At 39.3% G+C, this 21,836-nt stretch overlaps 1 long non-coding RNA gene across 5 annotated transcripts; it reads right to left on the minus strand.

The window, feature by feature from the left end:
- Positions 1 to 20,530: 20,530 nt before the first annotated feature.
- On the minus strand, positions 20,531 to 21,398 carry LOC138912623 (uncharacterized). Of its 5 annotated transcripts, none has more exons than XR_011418186.1 (3): positions 21,337 to 21,398; positions 20,884 to 20,999; positions 20,531 to 20,819 (listed from the first exon to the last, which is right to left on the minus strand). It is a non-coding gene; the product is annotated as an uncharacterized lncRNA (long non-coding RNA). The 5 variants fall into 5 exon arrangements; XR_011418187.1 differs by lacking the exon at positions 21,337 to 21,398 and adding an exon at positions 21,282 to 21,322; XR_011418185.1 differs by lacking the exon at positions 21,337 to 21,398 and adding an exon at positions 21,143 to 21,253 and having other exon boundaries at positions 20,532 to 20,819; positions 20,884 to 21,074.
- Between the last annotated feature and the right edge of the window lie 438 nt (positions 21,399 to 21,836).

Below are 21,836 nucleotides of genomic sequence, written 5' to 3' on the forward strand. Positions count from 1 at the left end.
TGCTTCCAGCGCCCTCACGGGGAGAGTATAGTCGCACTACCATCGGTGCACACAGTTACGGCAGGGGACGAGTCCCCCGGTGGTCCTCCTGTGTAGCCGACGGCTGACGGCCTTCAGAAACGATACTCTCCCAAATTTCTCAAATAGCTCCCGCAGGCGCAACGCCTGCAGGGAAAATATATTTAAATAATATAAATATTGAGTACGTTAGCGGATTTGCAAATTTCGGTAGGTCGTCAACGCTACCTCATCAGCCAGAGAAGAGGATGTGAGCTGAGCGTCGAAACTTCTATTTATACCACATCTAGGAATATGTAATTAAGCATTACATACTTATAGGTGTGACTTACGTCAAAGCTTCGTCGCTAAACTTCTAAAGTGTGTAAAAGCTATATTCGTTGTCTGTTTGGAAACAATCTGTTTTCCAATTTTTCAGACGTGAATAACAACAACTAATTACTTAATTGTTGTATTCAAAACGTACGCATTTTTTAATGCAATTTGCATTATGCGATTGTTATAGCGCGTGTCTCCCTTTTTGTTAATTAGTTATTTAATCGACCTATGTTTACTATTGAGTGCGTTAGCGGACTCGAGGTCATTTTCAGAAGTTGAGTTTATAATTCAACAGTCTAGCATTTCAACACACTGCACTCGGTGGGGAGTGAACCTCGGACTTTCTGGGATTTGCAAATTTCGGTAGGTCGTCAACGCTACCTCATCAGTCAGAGAAGACGATGTGAGCTGAGCGTCGAAACTTCTATTTATACCACATCTAGAAATATGTAATTAAGCATTACATACTTGTAGGTGTGACTTACGTCAAAGCTTCGTCGCTAAACTTCTAAAGTGTGTGATAGCTATATTCGTTGTCTGTTTGGAATTACATATTCCTAGTTGTGGTATAAATAGAAGTTTCCAAAAACTTGGCACATTTGATAATAAGAGCATTATAAAGATATAAACAAACTTTCAGTTTAATCTGGCCACGCCTACATTTACCGGCCATATTTTGCGAAGCGCAGTGTTAACTAAATGAGTAAAAAAATGGTAATTTTTGTCTTTTCGTTTTTTTGTAATAGAAAACAATTATATTTTAGTAAATTAAACGAGGACGGAAGCTAACTTCGGCAAGCCGAAGTTTTAATACCCTTGCAGATTTTACGAATGAAAACTTGACAAGAATAGCAACATGAATTAATAAACAACAAAATATTTTATAATTGAAAAAATAAAATTTAAAAAATTTTCACCCTATTGTTCCTATGGGGGCTATAGCATATAGACGACTGATCGGCACGCGCTTTTACCCTAATGAAGGTATGCGTAAAATAATAAGATTTGGAAAGTTTCATGTAAATAGCTTATATTCTGCGCGAAATATCCTGAAAAACGTTAAATTTTTACCGATCGGTCAGACGGACAGACGGACATGGCTATATCGACTCCCCTATTGATCCTGATCAAGAATATATATACTTTATGGGGTCGGAAACGTCTCCTTCACTGCGTTACAACCTTCTGACCAAAATTATAATACCCTCTGCAAGGGTATAAAAATATTTCCTATATGTAACCAATTTAATTATTAAACGGCAGCTTTAGTATACAGTTGTCTGATTGGCAAGAACTATTACCCTCAGCAAGGTATACATAAATAAATAAGATTTGCATATTTTCATGTCAGTAGCTTTAGTACTGCAAAAATGTCATGTAAAAATAGAAAAAAAGGGATATTTTCACAGCATTTAACTATTGTTAATATGGAAAGTATGAGATATAGACATTCGATCGGCACGCGCTTTTATCCTGATCAAGGTACGCACGAAAAAATACGATTTGGAAAGTTTCATGGGAATAGCTTATATTCAACGCGAAATATCCTGAAAAACGACAAATTTTGACCGATTTCACCCTATGGTTCCTATGGGAGCTATAAGATATAGACGTCCGATCGGCACGCGCTTTTACCCTGATCAAGGTACGCACAAAAAAATACGATTTGGAAAGATTCTTGTCAATAGCTCTTACACTGAGCGAAATATCTTCATTTTGTGAAAGCTATATCCGATTGTTTTTATGGGAGCTATAGGATATAGAACTCCGATCGGCACGCGCTTTTACGATGATTAAGGTACGCACAAAAAAATACGATTTGGAAAGATTTTTGTCAATAGCTCTTACACTGAGCGAAATATCTTCATTTTGTGAAAGCTATATCCGATTGTCCCTATGGGAGCTATAGGATATAGACGTCCGATCGGGTCGGCTTTCAAACTTGATCTGCGTACACATGTTTTAGGACGACTGTGAAAGTTTCAAGGCGCTAGCTTTTAAACTGAGCTCGCAAACAGTATTGAAACAGACATACAGACGGACAGACGGACAGACGGACAGACGGACATGGCTATATCGACTCCCCTATTGATCCTGATCAAGAATATATATACTTTATGGGGTCGAAAACGTCTCCTTCACTACGTTACAAACTTCTGACCAAAATTTTAATACCCTCTGCAAGGGTATAAAAAAGGCTTTTCGTCCCAATGTGCAGTGTGTTGAAATGCTAGACTGTTGAATTATAAACTCAACTTATAAAAATGATATCGAGTCCGCAAACGTGCTCAGTAGTAAACATAGGTCGATCAAAATCACTAATTAAATGAACAATGTTAAAAAAAAATTGAAAAAAAAATGTTGCGTTCAGTCGGAGTTGAACTCGGTCCGACACAATCCGCAGTCGAGTGACTACATCCCTAGCCCACAGGACCTTATTACGATGCGCCAGTCAGATGCGAGTTTGAGCCTATTTCGCAGCAGACCAAATGAAGTTGTACATTAACACAACCAAAGAATCTAGCACGGACAACGCACTCTAAGAAGAAGGTAAATCCACATTCTGAATCCTTACCAAAAATTTTGCCGGACATTCAGTTGTATGGGCGTTACACATCTTAGTGTTCATATTATCTTTGGTCGTACTAACCTCGACTGGCCTGTCTTAAAATGTCTTTAATCTGGTAGGGTTCGGCATTCTCCCCGGTAAACCCACTCTAGTTTTGTTTTTCTTCTGTGTGTTAAACCTCATGATCTTCCGAAGTTACCGAGCGTAATCCTTTGGCGGCTAGTTTGTACCATGGTGCCTGCGTGTTCTGTTTTACATTGCTTTCTCCTCGTGGTCCGCTGGTCTGTAGTACTCCAAAAATTCTTTTTAGAAGGTTTTCCACGATGGCATTTTAGCTGGATGGGTGTGCCACCAGTCCAGGGCACATCCTCTGAGTAGTATTACCATGGCTCCTTCTGCGTGGTCGAGCTTGCTAGATCCTCCGTTCTGCGTATGAACTCGGTTGGGTCGCCAGGGCCGTCATATTCTTCTCCCCAACTAAGTATTACTCCCATTGTGGCCACTTTGTCGTTTTTTCTGGGTTCGGGTACTGGTTGCAAGACTGTAGCAAGTTTTGGTTTTTCTCGTTGATGTGTTGCTCCGTGTTGAATATCCCTCTAGTGCCTTTTGGTTGATTCCCCAATCCGTCGGGTGCTGGTAATGGGGTCCTTGCGTGCTTCTGTGCCATGATGGTTTCTTCGCTGTGGACCCTGTTCTTTATGAACTGGCTGGCTCGATGTAAAATTCCCTCAGATAGATTTCTAGTTGGGCCTTATTGCAACTTGTCTCCCATTTTATCTGTGTTGTGTTGGGGAAGAGGGTATACGATCTTTGTGATGTTTGAGGCTTCTGTCAATTTGTCTTCAATCTGTTCGGGCGCCACTGTAACGACCCTGTTTTGGGAGGCTGTGGTCAGGGTTCACGACAGATATTTATAGTACTTCTATAGATCCCCAATAATGACACAGAGGTTAAAGCTATAAAGTAAGCGTGTACTTCAAAGTAATCATACAATGGGGCGTTTGTCGGGTGGTTGCGTATAGATGAGTCGAGACCGCTTGCTTCGTCGATTCGGCGCTACGGAAGGGCCGAGTGATGAACTGCTCGCTTCGTGAAGGCTGACCAGTACGCTACTGTCCCCGTCATCTTGTGCTGCCGAAGGGCCAGGAGTTGAGCTGCTTCAGTCGTTGAGTCGTGAACTGCTTTTCGTTGCCGTGGAGCTACGGAAGGGCCAAGAGGTTCACTGCTTGCTGCGAGAAGTCGCGTCGGCGCTATGGAAAGGCCGAGAAGTCGCGTCAGTGCTGCGGGAGGGCCGAGAAGTCGTGTCGGCGCTACGAAAGGGCCGAGAAGCTGTGTCGGCGCTGCAGAAGAGCCGAGAAGTATCGTCGGCGCTACGGAAGGGCCGAGAAGTTGCGTCCGGAAGGGCCGAGTCGTGAACTGCTTCGTCGTGTGTACGTCAGGTTCGCAGTGTTCTAGGTTGTTTTGAGCGATCTACTTCGATTTCTAGTGGGTTTCGGGAATGAAGGTCATCGTTAGTGTCGGTCTGTCGGGCATCGTTTGTTTCGAACTGCCGTCCTATATCCGTTTCGTTTCCGGGTTGGGAGCCGGAAACGTGACTTATGGGGTAACTCACTGAGGTGGGACTGAATTACGTAATCCGGGCTGCCTCTGGAAACCAAACCGTGACGCCCGTAATCCTTACCAGATCGCAGAACCGATTTAAAACCGAGTTCTTACGGATTCACTACCAATACCAAGACTATCTACACATACCCGGATATTTATCCTTGTTGCTGATATGTTTCCTCGAAGATCGTCGGAACGCAAATGTCTCATCTGGGACCTTGCCTCTGCTTGTATAGGCCTTGTTGCCTCCGTGCCCAGAGCGGTCGATGTCGAGAATCCTGATTTCGATAAGTCGTTATCAAGTCACGAATATAGCGATGGTAGTCGACTATCGATATATCGGTGATCTTAGTGTGGCCAATTATTGTTTGCTTTGGACGCGCTTTTTAAAAGGTTGTTCTTCGGTGGGTTGTATTTAGTTGTTGTGACGATGGGTCGTCACCCGTTTTGGACTGCTTGATCGCTACGTGAACGCCGCGACTAGCTCAGAGATATTATGTGTTCGTCCCTCCAAATTTGTTTTGCGTGACTGCTCGTGACCCAAGAAAATGCCAGATATCCGATTGAGACAAATCGGAAAACTCTATTCAGTTTCACTTTCGCTTGAATGGGTTTCCTCGTCAGCTGTCTGTTGCGGCTCTCCTGGTCAGCGTCGTGCCTTCCTCGGCTCAAGTTCACTGCGTGCGTTTCTCAGCGGCGATCCTCGACGGCGTCGTTGCTCTCCGGCTCCTGCGAAGCTGCTCTCCGGCTGTCTGCGCGCTCCTCGTTGACTCCTGTGGCGTTGTCCCTCAACGGCGTCCCTTCAGTTCCACCCGGTCTGTAGGACTCAAAAAGTCTGCACAACCTTACTTTCGGGCTCCTGCCAGAATGATCGTGAGACTACCTGTGTCGCAAGACTCCCTGAGGCTCCAGCCTGAGAAACAAATGGCCTGGCAGATAAAATTCGAGGATTCCGCCTTTTCGCAAGTCCACCGAATCCCCGACACCTGGCTCACACTCTTGATCCGCGTTCACCTTGCCTGTAACTCTCGTCCAGCTCCCGTCCGGCTCTCGCTCCGATCTCTGCGTCCTACAGATCTCACACTTGCAGTCTCCGCTTTTTCCTAGCGTCTTGACTCTGGTGTCTCGATCTGGGTGTTGAGGACTCCGTTATAACCACTCGATTAAATACACACACTTATATTCTTCATCTCTTGGTAACTTGTCGCATGTATACTTCCGCTCGCATATCTTGGTTGACTGTCCTCCTGTACTCCGCGTCGCGTCTTCCGACCGACACGTCCCATGCCTCCTGACGACTCGAAATGCTGCGCGTACTGACTGCCTCGAGCTGCGCCTGCGCTGTCTGTTTTTGCATACGCCTCTCTAGGGTCCAATGTTCAAGTGTGTCCCGTTAGTTCCCTTTGCACACGGCACGTATCGGGTCCAAGGTCCACAGATGTCCCGTTAGTTCACGGTCCAAAGTTAACGGTATATCCGTTCGACCTCTTTGCCCTTTGTCGGCTAGGGTCCAAGGTCCGGCGCGGCACCCTTATTTTGCGGTCTCTCCGCGTTGGCCTGGTCCTGTATTTACCGGTGGACCTGCATGCCCTCAAATTTCTGCCGCATTCTCCTGTCTCGAGATTTGTGAGAAGTTTTAAGACTCCTCACAAGTGATTAAAAAACTGTCTGAATTTTCATTTAGCCTGCTTTTGCTTTTGCTGCTGCTTCTGAAAAAGTCGGCAGTCACAGTCGAAGCAAAAGCAAAATCTGAGAACTGCCAACTGTCGAAGCAGTAGCAAGTCGTTGCTTTCTGATTTTTAGCTGCTGCTGTGCTCCTGCTTTCAGTCGGTAGCAACAGTCGAAACAGCAGCTAGCAAAAATTTCTGAAAGTTGCTTTTGCTTCTACTGCTGCTTCTGAAAAAAAACGGCAGTCGCAGTCGAAGCAAAAGCAAAATACGACAGCTGCTGACTGTCGAAGCAATATGGTTCTTCTTCTTCAAAGCAGCAGCAAGGAAACATTTTAGGGAGTCGTTGTGTAGTAACTGGAAAGCTGCTACACGCCTCTAAGTTAAATAATAAAAATTGTTGGCAATGATAAAATTTCAATTTTTATATTTTTCTTCAATTGCTTTAATTTTTCTTACCCAATTAGTCCAATAGTAGAATTATAACACTGTGCAACATTTTTAGGGTTATAAAATGTAACCGCAATTCTGATTTCATGGGCGGAAAGTATTTATCGAAATAAGCTAAAGCCCATTTGGGTTTCTCTGGCTTAGCTCGCGTTTACCTATTATAGCGATTTAAAGTTTTACATACTACATTTATTTATAGTTTATAATCATTTATAGCATTGCACTTCATTTGTCAATTTAGTTCCTTGGGTCCAAAAGCAACTTCCAGAAATTTTTTATAGCTGCTGCTTCGACTGTTGCTACCGACTGAAAGCAGCAGCACAGCAGCAGCTAAAAATCAGAAAGCAACGACTTGCTACTGCTTCGACAGTCGGCAGATCTCGGATTTTGCTTTTGCTTCGACTGTGACTGCCGACTTTTTCAGAAGCAGCAGCAAAAGAAACAGAACATATTAAAAAGTTACAGGCAGTCGAAGCAAGAAAAATGAAAAATGATGTGACTTTTGCTACTTCGACTGCAGCATTTTAAAAACTGCTCCTCACAGCAGTTGACATCTTTTTTCGGTTGATGCTTCTGTTTTGGCAGTAATAGTGCTCTGCCCCGATAGGTATATCAATTTTCCCTGGCGTATTTAAATCGGGGTCTGCCAGAGATATGTCGCTTGGAAGAGCAAGGCTGGAAGACATTATTTCCTGGGCTGGTTGATCAGCCATAATCTGGGGAAGTACAAATGCTTCTATTTCTTCCGCGAAGTCTTTGTACAGGGACTTTACTCGTGTTTTGACTTGGGGACTGCACATTTTTGTACTGCGCCAACACTCTCAAAACCAGAGCTCGTAAAAAAGGTCTAATAGTGTTTGTTGTCAAAAAAAACCCCCCATACGAAGCTGTCAGAGAGAGACCCTAAAATTTCGTTTGCCCCTGGGTTGCTCCCTGCTCAACCGATGACCGATTTGGTTTGCTAGGTCGGGTCTGTGCTCACTACGAAGAGGTTCGGTCTCTTGGCTTCGGGCTATCGATCGAAGTGGTCACGCGCGCGAAAGAAAAAATACGGTGAAGTCGATAAGCAAGTCAACAAGTAGAGGAAGGTTAGTGAAATAAACGACAACGACGGTGCAGTGAATCGGATAGATTTAAACAAGTGAATAAATTGCGCAAATAATAACGAAAACGATTTTGGGGTTAATTATTTTGCCCCTCCCCCCTTCCCTTCTTTTCCCGATTAGAAACCACATTCGGTAGTCGGAATCCGACTCGGGTAACTAATATAAATTAACGACAGGAGTCCGGCAATACGGTAGTTAGTGGAAAGGCTCAAACCTTCCATGCCCACGTAACCCAATATTTCTTGGAAAGGCTAGATCCTTCGCCCTTACTTAACCCCGTATTTAGTGGAAAGGCTAGATCCTTCCATCCTTACTTAACCCCGTATTAAGTGGAAAGGCCAGATATTTCCGCCTTTACTTAACCCTGTATTTAGTGGAAAGGCTAGATCCTTCCGCACCCTTGTTTAACCCACTAGTTAATGAAAAGGCTAGATCCTTCTATGTCCGTTGTTTAATCAGGTGGTTAGTGGAAAGGTTAGCTCCTTCCACGCCCGTTTGACCTGGTAGTTAGAGGAACGGTCCGATCCTTCCCGGCCAGCCAAGTAGTCCGGCTGCGGCCTCGCCCGAAGGTCCAGCCCTTGGAATTTTCTGTGTAAAGCAAGGTCACGAGGACGAAGAATACACCGTTTAGACGGATACGGAATGTGCGCATATCATCCCTACTCTAAAACTCCCCAAAAGTCCTCCTCTGGTTTCGAAAAGGGCGGAAGACTTTCAAGATAGTCGTCAAAAATCCATGTTCACGAAAGGTGAATAAAACTTTTTAGCCCAGCGTCTCAGTGACTTACAAATATTTTTGTAAAGACTTCTAAACCCGACTGAGAATTGTATCTCGGCCATTTCAATAATTGGGTTATTTTATTATACTATAAAAATGTATCTACATTTTAAAATATTTTAACATAAAGTTGTTTTGGCCTTTATATATTTATATTTTATTTTCCCAAATGCTTTCCCTGACACAATTAATCTCTGAAGATTTTAAAAGAAAAGACCGATTTTTAAGGGGATACGGCCACAGCCCAAACCGTAAGAGCTAGAGCAGCCAAATTTTCGCACAGTATTCCATTGGGGGCGTATCCGCCCACTAAGGTCCGACGTGTTCCGCCCACTAAGGACCGACCACTAAGGACCCCAGTGGCCACAAACAGCTCCAACATCCATTATTCTAAGCAAAAAAAAGTTATGTATTTAAGCTTAACTTCTAAAGTGGTTGGAATTTCGAAATCTGTTTTTTTTCCGAATTTTAGGTTTTAAAAAGGCCTAATTAGAAATCTAAAAGAAATTTCGATATCCCCCATAATTTGGGGGCTACATTTAAAATTAACTTTTCGATTAAAAAAATCTAAGCCGCTGCTCCGATCAAGATGATTTTTCGCTCAATAGTTATTCTATGGCCCAAGTGCTTAGGTTTAATTTTTCAGTTTTTCAGTTTTTAACATTTTTTTAAGTATTTTTAACGAATTTATTTAGATTTTTAAAGTTATTGCGTTGCATTTTGCGGGAGCCTGCCGAGAGAGCGGATGCCAAGAGAGCGACGGCCGAGAGAGCAACAGCCAAGAAATGGGGAGGGGTAGTGCTGCAGGGAAAGGGGAGGGGAAAGAGGCAATTTAAGTTAAATTTGTTTCGGATTTTAAAAACTTAAACTCCGATCAAAATGATTTTCGATCAATAGTCAGTCCTGTGGATCAAATGCTTAGGTTTTATTTTTCATTTTGTAGCAGAAGTAAGAGCCTTATTTAATTTCCACCATGGAAGAAAATAGAAAATTACTACAAATTCTGTTAACAAAGCCAAAATGTTTCCAAGTTAAATATTAATCTTAAGATTCGAAATTTTGACCAAATACGTATGTACATATGAAAATTTGGATATCCCACCGGGAAAATTCCTCTGGAAAATAACATATTTTCAAGAGGTTTACCCATACAAGCGGAAGGGACAAAACCTCATTCACCCCTTACATTTTTTCCATCTCTGGTTTCAAAATACACGGGGGTGACACAAAAAGTAAGGGGGAAATGAGGTTTCTATCTGGATCTCTGGCAGAAGAATGCAGGACAAAATCCACTGGTTTTTCGACTTCCCACATTATAGATTTTCCACACGTACCCAGTTATGGTTTTCCTCCACTTGCAATATCTGCTTTTTTACACCCTCCCAGTTTTGGTTTTTCCAGACTCTCGCAGTTTTGGTTTTGCACTGCTTTGCAGTATCTGATTTTCCACAATAAAAATCATTTATTTGTAATATTTGTTTGTGTATTTATTAATAATATTTACAATCGAAGCATTGGAACTAAAAATGTTTAATGCCTGAAGCATTCCCGGGTTTTGCTTGGCCGAATGAAGTTCTTAGATATCCATTTCTTGTCTGTATTCTGAAAATATCAAAAATAATTTAGATATGAATGTAAGACCAGGAATAATAATAAGAGTAATTACCATTATTAGGTCTCCGCGCAAAATTAAAGGATCTCTCCAGAAATTATGACTGGTTTGCCATGGCCGATCATTTACCCTCTGTTCAGTAGTTATAAGTCGGGTATCTATATCAAAAACTATGAGAAGAAAAAATAAAATATGACAAACGCAGGCGCAACACTTCTGGTCCCAAGAAGTCTCAGTCGGCCTGGCTGAAATAAATGTAATATTTTGATAAAGTTAAACAACTAAGTTAGTACTGAATTACTATTTATACAACCATTTAATGAACACCTCCCACCATTTACCACTGGTAAAGATTAAAAACATTTCAAGTGTCACTGAAATGCAGAATTTGTGTTGAAGATAGCATCCGGAGGCGTATATTTATTAATGGCGAAAATATCTGTGATACTAGCCTTTGTAACGCTGAAATAAAGATTATAAAAAGACAAAATTTATTTTATCACGCACCTTTTTATTGTTTTTCAGATTAAAATTAACTATTTTCACTTTTTCCAACAAATTTAAAAATGATGTGACCCTGCATTATATTCTTGATAATACCATACAAAATGCAGATAATTTTGGTGTAAATTTCGTTGCAAAGTTGGGTCTCACATTGCCGCCGAATAAATATTTCGTTTAAACAATACTTTTCAGGGACCGTAATCATTAAAGGTTACGTATATTGTAGCATGCAACGTTTGCATGGAGCGGATGGTTGGTTTAGGTAGAGCAGCTAGGCACGCGCTTGTTCCAGCTTCTCAGTTCGGTAGTCGGGGTGGGTTAATTTTGCTGATCTCTACTCTAATGCTCAGCTTCATACATGTTTATTTAGATTAAATATCGCGTGCGATTGCCTGGGGAAAAGGGGGGAAAAAGACCGGGAAAAGAAGAGAAATAAAAAAGTAGTAGAAATTAAGGCATGACACTCAACCTCAAGGACAACGGACGCTTGAGGACACTGTGGTGGTATTCAGTGTCCTTATCCCCACCCTACCATGATCGCCTTTCGCGTAGCCCACGGCTGGCGATCCCTTGGTCAATTGTTCCTTTTCAGTACATGGGCTTCCTAGGGTTAAGCATGGCTTCCCAACAAAAATTACGCTCTAGTTCATTCTCATAGTGATAACTTTAATTAAACAATTCATATCTTACACTCCTCGACATTAATTTTTAGCTAATAGTAATTCGCAGTAATTTCACTATTTTAATTTTGTAATGTATTATTTCATTTCATATAATTGCAAGCTGTCTTTAATAACATTTTTATTTATATTAATTTTATATTTTTATTTATATTTTTGCGCGGGCAAAGAAAGAGCAATACACTGCTGTAGGGAAAGAAATAATTATTTAAATATAAATGTACATGCAAAGTATATATCAATTTAATATAAGAAATAGGGCAATAAGCATAATTATTTATACTTTTCTCATAATTATTTTGGTTGGGTTTTTTTTTTTTTTTAAGGGAAAACCGAACAAAGTAATAGTTTTTTTGGTTTAAGTTTAGGTTTCTTTAATATTTAATTACGATAATAATTTCTCGATGTATGCCGTCAGTAACGAAGTTATTTCCAAAATTAATAGAAAAGATTCTGTTTCATCATAAACATACATCGCTAAACAAACGAGCAAAATTCAGAATCAAGGCAAATATAGAAAAGCCATTAAATTACGAAAGAAATGAAAGGAATTTAATTTGAAATATGTCTGGAGATAATATCGTTCGCAATCAGCAGCGTAATTTTTGCGGTATTACGACGGCATTATCTCTATAAGAAGCGCGGTAACAAAACAAACGCGAAATATGCCCTTGAAAATTTTTGGGAGACTTAAGACGATTTTACTGTTCCATCGTCGAAAGATCTTTCGCTGGATAAGAAGTTGTCATTTTGGGTTTTGGGCTTTAGGTTTTTATGTATTATATATGGTTTGCGCGCGCGATTATTTTTATTTAAGAAACGGAATTAGGGTTGGCATGATTATGTAATGGCAATGATGATTATGTAAGACACATGCACGTTATTGGATCTTGGACCCAAAAATTATGGTTATTATACGCTATTTCTCTTCACTGATTTTTACCTTTAACTTCGCACATTTATCACCATTTTCGCAGCCATTTACTCTTTCTTTGCCTCATGGCCGATTTCAACAATAAGAAAAGTAGGGAAAAAAATATGAACTCTTACAATTAAAGCGGACCTAACTTATAAGTCGATATTACGACCATACTACCGGCCTTTTAGCCGCATGCTCCTGCCACTAACGCGATCTGCGGTTCTACTTAATTTCTCGCGATTTTAGCCGGGTATCGGGGACCTTCGTAAGTCTGTACTTTACAACGACGTGGAGACGACTGCTAGAAGTTACCTAGGCAATTAACTTTAACTCTCTAATGGAAGTATTGGAAGTGGGAGACTTCTGCTGCTGTGAGCAGCGCTTTGCGATGTTTTTTTTTCTCGAAGTTCTCTTTTGGCCGAGCTATGAATATGATTATGTATTTTCAAGGTTTAAACGGCCGCGCGTTGGGTTTTCGGCCCAAGTGGGTGGTTGATTGTTAGAAATTTATAGTTTATGCGGATGGCAGCTTCTTGTCGCTGTGGACCACGTAAACGCCTGGGATGATCGGATGATTTTTGTTGTATTCGTCGCTGGTTATGAAAATTTCTCTTATGGTTGCGCTGGGCGGGTTTTCTCGTCTAAATTTGTTGAAATTTTCCTCGTTGAGTTAGGGACTTGGACTTTATATGGTATTATTTCTTATTAATATTTATAAATCAGCATTGACTTCAATTTTCTTTTCATACTACTACTAAAACTGCCTGAAGGCCAGTTCTACTACTAAAACTGCATGAAGGCCAGTTCTACTACCATATTGTACAAGCTATCTTATTGCATACTTCTAGGCTGCAATATATATATATATGAGATACAAGCGCCACTACAAATCCCCCCCATCAAACTCACACTTGGGGGTGACAACAAGAGTGAGCCGCGCTTGTACTGGGCTACTGTTTTAGATCCTTTGCATGGTATGTTCCTATATAACGTTCTTGCAAGTCTTCAATATCATAATAGCAATTTCCTTTTTTCGCAAATGAAAGGCGGATTTCTACAAACCGCTTCCAGCTCCCGAATTTGAATTTCTGATAGACTAATACATGAATTTTCATCTCTAACTAATGCAGAAACACTGGGTCGACATGACTGATTAGCAAGAAATACTGGCAGAAGATTATAACTAGTCCAAAATGTAATTCCTAGATACAAATCTTGCTGTAATGATGGTACAATATAGAATGTCAATGGTTTTGTTTCGCCTCGAAACGTAACAGAAGTGGTTATTCGCCCAACGATTGCCTGATTGACACCATCGGCAGTGCGGACGCTAGCTTGTACTGGTATTAGCTTTACGTTAGTGACGTCGAGTTCTCTCGCAAAGTTTCCACCGATGCAATTAATGGTTGCACCAGTGTCCATCAGTCCACTTATTGTTTTTCCTAATAACGTAACCTCAGCGAACGGTCGGTAGTCCTTAGAATTGTCAATTACTGACGCTAAAATTTCGCTGCGACTAACTTTACACTTTTTCCTATAAGCTATTCTACGCTTCTGTTTTCGAGTTTGACCGGTCTGGTGTAGAAAATTGGAGTGTGTTGGTAAATTCTTTGAATATGGAAAGTTCGGTGGTACAGATTCCGAGCAAGGATCGCTTAATCTGTATTGGTTGCTCTCGAGATCGTCCGTTTGCGTGCATTGGTCCCCAGTGCACGCCCTCGAGGGTTTTTTGAGTTGTTACAATTGCTGCAATTCGGCTTATACGTCTCAGGCTTTCCGCATCCGTAGCAAAACACCCTCCGTGCGCCTGTGCACTCCTGATATCGATGTCCAGGGATACCACAATTCCAACAAGGCCCATCTAACGCTGCTAGCTCTACCTCATCTAAATTGTCCCCCTCCAATTCGTTATCTGACTCCGTAAAGCCATGGATTTCCTGAACTTGTCGTCTAGGCGGTTGTCGAGGATTTGGACTGTTGAGTTTCGAAACGGACTGAAAGAATCTTTCTCGTGTACGGACCACATGTCTGAGATGAGCAATGCTTGTAATTGGAACGTATAGTATTTCGTGTTGCACCTCAGGTAATAGATTTGCCCTCAGTATTTCAAGTATTGCTGATTCTGATAATGGATTTACTAACTTATCTGCCAGCGAAATGATTGAGTCGTGCAAACTGTCAAAGGGTTCATTGGTCTTTTGCTTCCTCTTTGAGCCATTGCCGAGCGAATCTCAAGATCACTTCTGCCATCTTGAAACTGTGCTCGCAGAGCTGTCTTTAATCCCTGCCAAGTCACTTCCTTAACTGTCTTGTGGTAACGCCAAAACCACTCGTTAGCGCTTCCATCAAATAAGTTACTTGCGTAATTTGCGACTATCGCTAGGTTCCCATCGATAAATGAATGAGGAATGTCCTGAAAACCGTACTTTCCAGTTCGCAATTAACTGACCTATACGATCAGGTCTCAAATCTGATTGGGGTTGAACTCCTGACTGTGAAAATAATTCCCTGTTGACGTTTCTTCCTCTACTTTGACTTAATCCCACTATTGGTGTTTGCTCAAAGCTTTGCTGAGCGTCCTTTTGGCTATTCAAAGATTGTTCGCCCTCAGGTCGCATGCCTAATCTCTGAAGGCTAGCTTCGATTGTTTGAGATAGTCGATTTGTTTGTTCCGCTAATGCGCCAGCGATCGCCTGTCCAATGACCTGTTGTAGGTTGGCCGCTAGTGTTTCCTGACTATTGCTATTCGAACCTCCTGGCTGATGTATTGACTCTGATCGGTTATCATTTCCGCCACTTAAATCTGCTCTTTGTTCACTGCCTCCAGCTGCACCTTCCTCTTCTATTAAACTTGCAACTGAAGAATGTAAACATACTTGACACATGGGACAAACTTTCTTGTTTCCTAATCGAGCCGCAAAACAAGCGCGATGGAACGCGTGGTTACAAGAGGTTATATAAAGTTGAGCCTGAAACTCAATATTTTGGGAGCAAATATTGCAGCGATATCGCTCATTGGCTGCTGCTACTCTCACATCTTCGGTACTATGTCGTAAAGGCATTGTAACTAATTAAGAATAATGACTAACTTTCAAGAAAAAAATATCTAAAAATACAAATGTGTTGTTCTACCGAATTATATTTATTTTGTTTTAGTTTCTTTTTCCTCAGTTGAATCGTTTTTTTTTTTTTTTTCAAATATTAATAAATATCATCTAACTGTATATTTATTTCGCTTTATTCTTATTAAACTTTATTTTAATTATTTTAATAAATTCTTTTCTAACGGAAACTGTTTCCAAATAATAATCAAAAATCGACAATATTCTAATGAACTGGGAGCCATTACTTTCCTTCGTAACCCAATTGTGTCATGAGGAAATGAAATTAGAATTAAAGAGTGTGATAGAGAAATTTATAAGAAAAAAAAAGGAAGAGGTGTTGCGACACTTTAGCATTACGTTTTGACTAGTCAGGCCGTAGATCTAGTCCACATAACCACCTGTATCAATAGTCTAAGTTGCTACTGAAAGCTCGCCTTAATATTCCGGGTTTAACAATGACAAGGTTGTAGATTGTATCCACGTTTAGCCTTTCTCCAATTGTCTCCGGAAAATAAATGAATTCTAGGAATTCAGTCTGCATATGGTCGTGCCTGATTCTGGTTTAATGGCGTAGAAATTTTCCACTATATCCTTTAATCACAGATTTAACACTTCCAGCAGTAAACATCTTAATACCAGCTACGATACTCCTATCCGGACTCTTTAGTGGTAACCATTTCAATGCATATGGCAAGTCAAGCAGAGCGAAGATACCAGCTAGAAAAAAATTGTTGAACTGATCGTCTAGGTGTTGTCGACGTAATGAATCGGTTGATTCTGGCCAGCTGAATTAGGCCACACGTGCGGGCGCCAATTAATCTAAAATATGTAGCATGCAACGTTTGCATGGAGCGGATGGTTGGTTTAGGTAGAGCAGCTAGGCACGCGCTTGTTCCAGCTTCTCAGTTCGGTAGTCGGGGTGGGTTAATTTTGCTGATCTCTACTCTAATGCTCAGCTTCATACATGTTTATTTAGATTAAATATCGCGTGCGATTGCCTGGGGAAAAGGGGGGAAAAAGACCGGGAAAAGAAAAGAAATAAAAAAGTAGTAGAAATTAAGGCATGACACTCAACCTCAAGGACAACGGACGCTTGAGGACACTGTGGTGGTATTCAGTGTCCTTATCCCCACCCTACCATGATCGCCTTTCGCGTAGCCCACGGCTGGCGATCCTTTGGTCAATTGTTCCTTTTCAGTACATGGGCTTCCTAGGGTTAAGCATGGCTTCCCAACAAAAATTACGCCCTAGTTCATTCTCATAGTGATAACTTTAATTAAACAATTCATATCTTACACTCCTCGACATTAATTTTTAGCTAATAGTAATTCGCAGTAATTTCACTATTTTAATTTTGTAATGTATTATTTCATTTCATATAATTGCAAGCTGTCTTTAATAACATTTTTATTTATATTAATTTTATATTTTTATTTATATTTTTGCGCGGGCAAAGAAAGAGCAATACACTGCTGTAGGGAAAGAAATAATTATTTAAATATAAATGTACATGCAAAGTATATATCAATTTAATATAAGAAATAGGGCAATAAGCATAATTATTTATTCTTTTCTCATAATTATTTTGGTTGGGTTTTTTTTTTCTTTAAGGGAAAACCGAACAAAGTAATAGTTTTTTTGGTTTAAGTTTAGGTTTCTTTAATATTTAATTACGATAATAATTTCTCGATGTATGCCGTCAGTAACGAAGTTATTTCCAAAATTAATAGAAAAGATTCTGTTTCATCATAAACATACATCGCTAAACAAACGAGCAAAATTCAGAATCAAGGCAAATATAGAAAAGCCATTAAATTACGAAAGAAATGAAAGGAATTTAATTTGAAATGTGTCTGGAGATAATATCGTTCGCAATCAGCAGCGTAATTTTTGCGGTATTACGACGGCATTATCTCTATAAGAAGCGCGGTAACAAAACAAACGCGAAATATGCCCTTGAAAATTTTTGGGAGACTTAAGACTTACGATTTTACTGTTCCATCGTCGAAAGATCTTTCGCTGGATAAGAAGTTGTCATTTTGGGTTTTGGGCTTTAGGTTTTTATGTATTATATATGGTTTGCGCGCGCGATTATTTTTATTTAAGAAACGGAATTAGGGTTGACATGATTATGTAATGGCAATGATGATTATGTAAGACACATGCACGTTATTGGATCTTGGACCCAAAAATTATGGTTATTATACGCTATTTCTCTTCACTGATTTTTACCTTTAACTTCGCACATTTATCACCATTTTCGCAGCCATTTACTCTTTCTTTGCCTCATGGCCGATTTCAACAATAAGAAAAGTAGGGAAAAAAATATGAACTCTTACAATTAAAGCGGACCTAACTTATAAGTCGATATTACGACCATATTACCGGCCTTTTAGCCGCATGCTCCTGCCACTAACGCGATCTGCGGTTCTACTTAATTTCTCGCGATTTTAGCCGGGTATCGGGGACCTTCGTAAGTCTGTACTTTACAACGACGTGGAGACGACTGCTAGAAGTTACCTAGGCAATTAACTTTAACTCTCTAATGGAAGTATTGGAAGTGGGAGACTTCTGCTGCTGTGAGCAGCGCTTTGCGATGTTTTTTTTTCTCGAAGTTCTCTTTTGGCCGAGCTATGAATATGATTATCAGGCCTGTTCCAGTTTTCACTCGGAAGTGAATTTGTTAACATTATCGGATTTCCCTTTAACAGAACTAAATTTCCCTTTCTTGCTAGGGACATTTTATAAAATTTCCCATTGGTCCCTGCGCAGTTTTGAAAGGCTCCCGACAGAATAGTATTAAAAATCAGTGTGGGAATCATAGTATTGCAAACTGCAAGAGCATACAGAGATGCCAAAGTCGAAAAACAAAGTCCCTATCAAATGTCCCCGTTCAAATTTCACATGAAAAAATGTGGTATTCCGAGCCAAAACACTTATTTTGTTAATTAGGATAAATTATCTTTCTAATAAAAGAACCATTAACCTTATCGGATAAATTTAGAATAAGTCCCAAGGAAATTCTAACTTATATCCATACCGTGACAACTCTAGGCCATTTATACCAAATCCGAGCGGAATTTAGAACAAGGGCGGCGGATTTGCATTAATTGTCATAGCTAGCTTTACCGAGTTTTAAGGTGCAACCACAAAATAATTATTAATAAGTCATATATGCAAATAATTTCGATTCCGATGATGCAATTAGGAACATAAAACATCAAGGAATAGCATAAAAATATTATTGACTTATAAAGCTATCGCGAAGTATATTTAAAGAATTAATCTTTATACTGCCGAATTTAAATCCGCCTGTCATATGCTTGGCAGAAAGTTTCCGTGTGAATTTTTCGGAAGTTAACAGAGTAACAACAGAGGGAAATTCGATTCCGTGCAGTTCTTTCGGAAGTGAGTCTTGGAACAGGTCTGGGAAATTCGAATCCGTGTGAAATTTTCGGAAGTGAAAACTAGAACAGGGCCGTATGTATTTTCAAGGTTTAAACGGCCGCGCGTTGGGTTTTCGGCCCAAGTGGGTGGTTGATTGTTAGAAATTTATAGTTTATGCGGATGGCAGCTTCTTGTCGCTGTGGACCACGTAAACGCCTGGGATGATCGGATGATTTTTGTTGTATTCGTCGCTGGTTATGAAAATTTCTCTTATGGTTGCGCTGGGCGGGTTTTCTCGTCTAAATTTGTTGAAATTTTCCTCGTTGAGTTAGGGACTGCTACAATGGCATGTAATTATGCATTTGGTGCCAATCTAATGTGAAAGTCGGAGGTTAGATTTGCACGTGAGAGAAAATTCTAAATTAAATTACCCATCTCAGAACTGGCACCGAAATAGTAAAAGCTTTGATTTGTAAATTCTTTTCCGTTGCACCACTTGTGGTTTAAATAATTATTTTCATTTTTCTGGCCAATTACACGTGGTTTATATATACGACTGGTGTGGAGAGAGGTTTTTAAAAAACACGTCTGTACAGCTTGGTGGTCAAATCGGAAAAGAATGAGGGTAGAATATGGCGGGTATATCTGGCCTAGATCCGGAAACTATAACCTCCATGTTTGACATGTCTAATCTTTCCAATATCGAGATCGACCTTAACCCTTCCCGATACTTGGGGACTACCCTAAAAAAAATACTAAACTCGAAAAACATTTTTCTAACCATTAATGAAAACTTCAATAAATTTCTCCGATTTTTTTAATCTTTATATGGTATTATTTCTTATTAATATTTATAAATCAGCATTGACTTCAATTTTCTTTTCATACTACTACTAAAACTGCCTGAAGGCCAGTTCTACTACTAAAACTGCATGAAGGCCAGTTCTACTACCATATTGTACAAGCTATCTTATTGCATACTTCTAGGCTGCAATATATATATATGAGATACAAGCGCCACTACAATATTATAGGTATATTAGGCATTTTTCGTGTTATCAATACCACCAACACGAATTTTTATATTTTAACAACACTTAAAAATGGCTTAGGCCACGATCTGACGATCAAATTATTTTATTTCACAGAAAATGTTTAAAAAAATGTAAAAAACAATAATAGTTTTCTTTGTAATTTAATGGCAATCCTTGATAAATGTGATCAAATATTTTAATCGTTTTACCGTGGCTTTTCTTTATAATTTTTTTTTAATCCCACATTCATTCTTATTATTATTTGTAAACATTTCGAGTAAAATAAATTAAAATCATCAATAAATATTATTATTATAGACATTATGATTATTTAGTTTAATTTATTTGATTTTAAATGAATAATATTTTTTCTACGAATTTTAAAACTACTAAAAATTTAGGATAAATGTGAGAACAAGATTTTTGGTTTTGGTGTAAATCATAGGATTTTTGATTATTATAAGTTGGTGATTTTTTTTTTGTTAAAAAAAATTATAATCGTAGTGCTTTTGAAATAACACAGCGCTTATGTAAGTGGCCTGATATTGATGCTATTCAGAAACCCACCGGGAAAATTCCTCTGGAAAATAACATATTTTCAAGAAGTTTCTCCATAGAAGCGGAAGGGACTAAACCTCATTCACCCCTTACATTTCTTCCATATCTGGTTTCAAAATACACGGGGGTGACACAAAAAGTAAGGGGGAAATGAGGTTTCTATCTGGATCTCTGGCAGAAGAATGCAGGACAAAATCCACTGGTTTTTCGACTACCCGCATTATAGATTTTCCACACGTACCCAGTTATGGTTTTCCTCCACTTGCAATATCTGTTTTTCTACACCCTCCCAGTTTTGGTTTTTCCAGACCCTCGCAGTTTTGGTTTTGCACTGCTTTGCAGTATCTGATTTTCCACAATAAAAATCATGTTTTTTGTAATATTTGTTTGTGTATTTATTAATAATATTTACAATCGAAGCATTGGAACTACAAATTTTTAATGCCTGAAGCATTCCCGGGTTTTGCTTGGCCGAATGCAGTACTTTGATATCCATTTCTTGTCTGTCTTCTGAAAATATCAAACATAATTTAGATATGAATGTAAGACCAGGAATAATAATAAGAGTAATTACCATTATTAGGTCTCCGCACAAAATTAAAGGATCTCTCCAGAAATTATGCCTGGTTTGCCATGGCCGATCATTTACCATCTGTTCAGTTGTTTTATGTCGGGTATCTATATCAAAAACTATGAGAAGAATAAATAAAATATGACAAACGCAGGCGCAACACTTCTGGTCCCAAGAAGTCTCAGTCGGCCTGGCTGAAATAAATGTTATATTTTGATTAAGTTAAACAACTAAGTTAGTACTGAAGTACTATTTATACAACCATTTAATGAACACCTCACACCATTTACCACTGGTAAAGATTAAAAACATTTCAAGTGTCACTGAAATGCAGAATTTGTGTTGAAGATAGCATCCGGAGGCGTATATTTATTAATGGCGAAAATATCTGTGATACTAACCTTTGTAACGCTGAAATAAAGGTTATAAAAAGACAAAATTCATTTTATCACTCACCTTTTTATTGTTTTTTAGATTAAAATTAACTATTTTCATTTTTTTTTTCACTTTTTCCAACAAATTTAAAAATTAAGTGACCCTGCATTATATTCTTGATAATACCATACAAAATGCAGATAAATGTGGGGTAAGTTTCTTTGTAAAGTTGGGTCACACTTTGGCGCCGAATAAATATTTAAACAATACTTTTACGGTCCCTAATCATTAAAGGTTACGTATATTATAGGTATATTAGGCATTTTTCGTGTTATCAATACCACCAACACGAATTTTTATATTTTAACAACACTTAAAAATGGCTTAGGCCACGATCTGACGATCAAATTATTTTATTTCACAGAAAATGTTTAAAAATGTAAAAAACAACAATAGTTTTCTTTGTAATTTAATGTAATTCCTTGATAAATGTGATCAAATATTTTAATCGTCTTTCCGTGGCTTTTCTCTATAATTTGGTTGAATCCCACATTCATCCTTATTATTATTTGAAAAATGTT

Source organism: Drosophila takahashii, chromosome 2R (assembly GCF_030179915.1).
Source record: "Drosophila takahashii strain IR98-3 E-12201 chromosome 2R, DtakHiC1v2, whole genome shotgun sequence".
Lineage (NCBI taxonomy): Eukaryota > Metazoa > Arthropoda > Insecta > Diptera > Drosophilidae > Drosophila > Drosophila takahashii.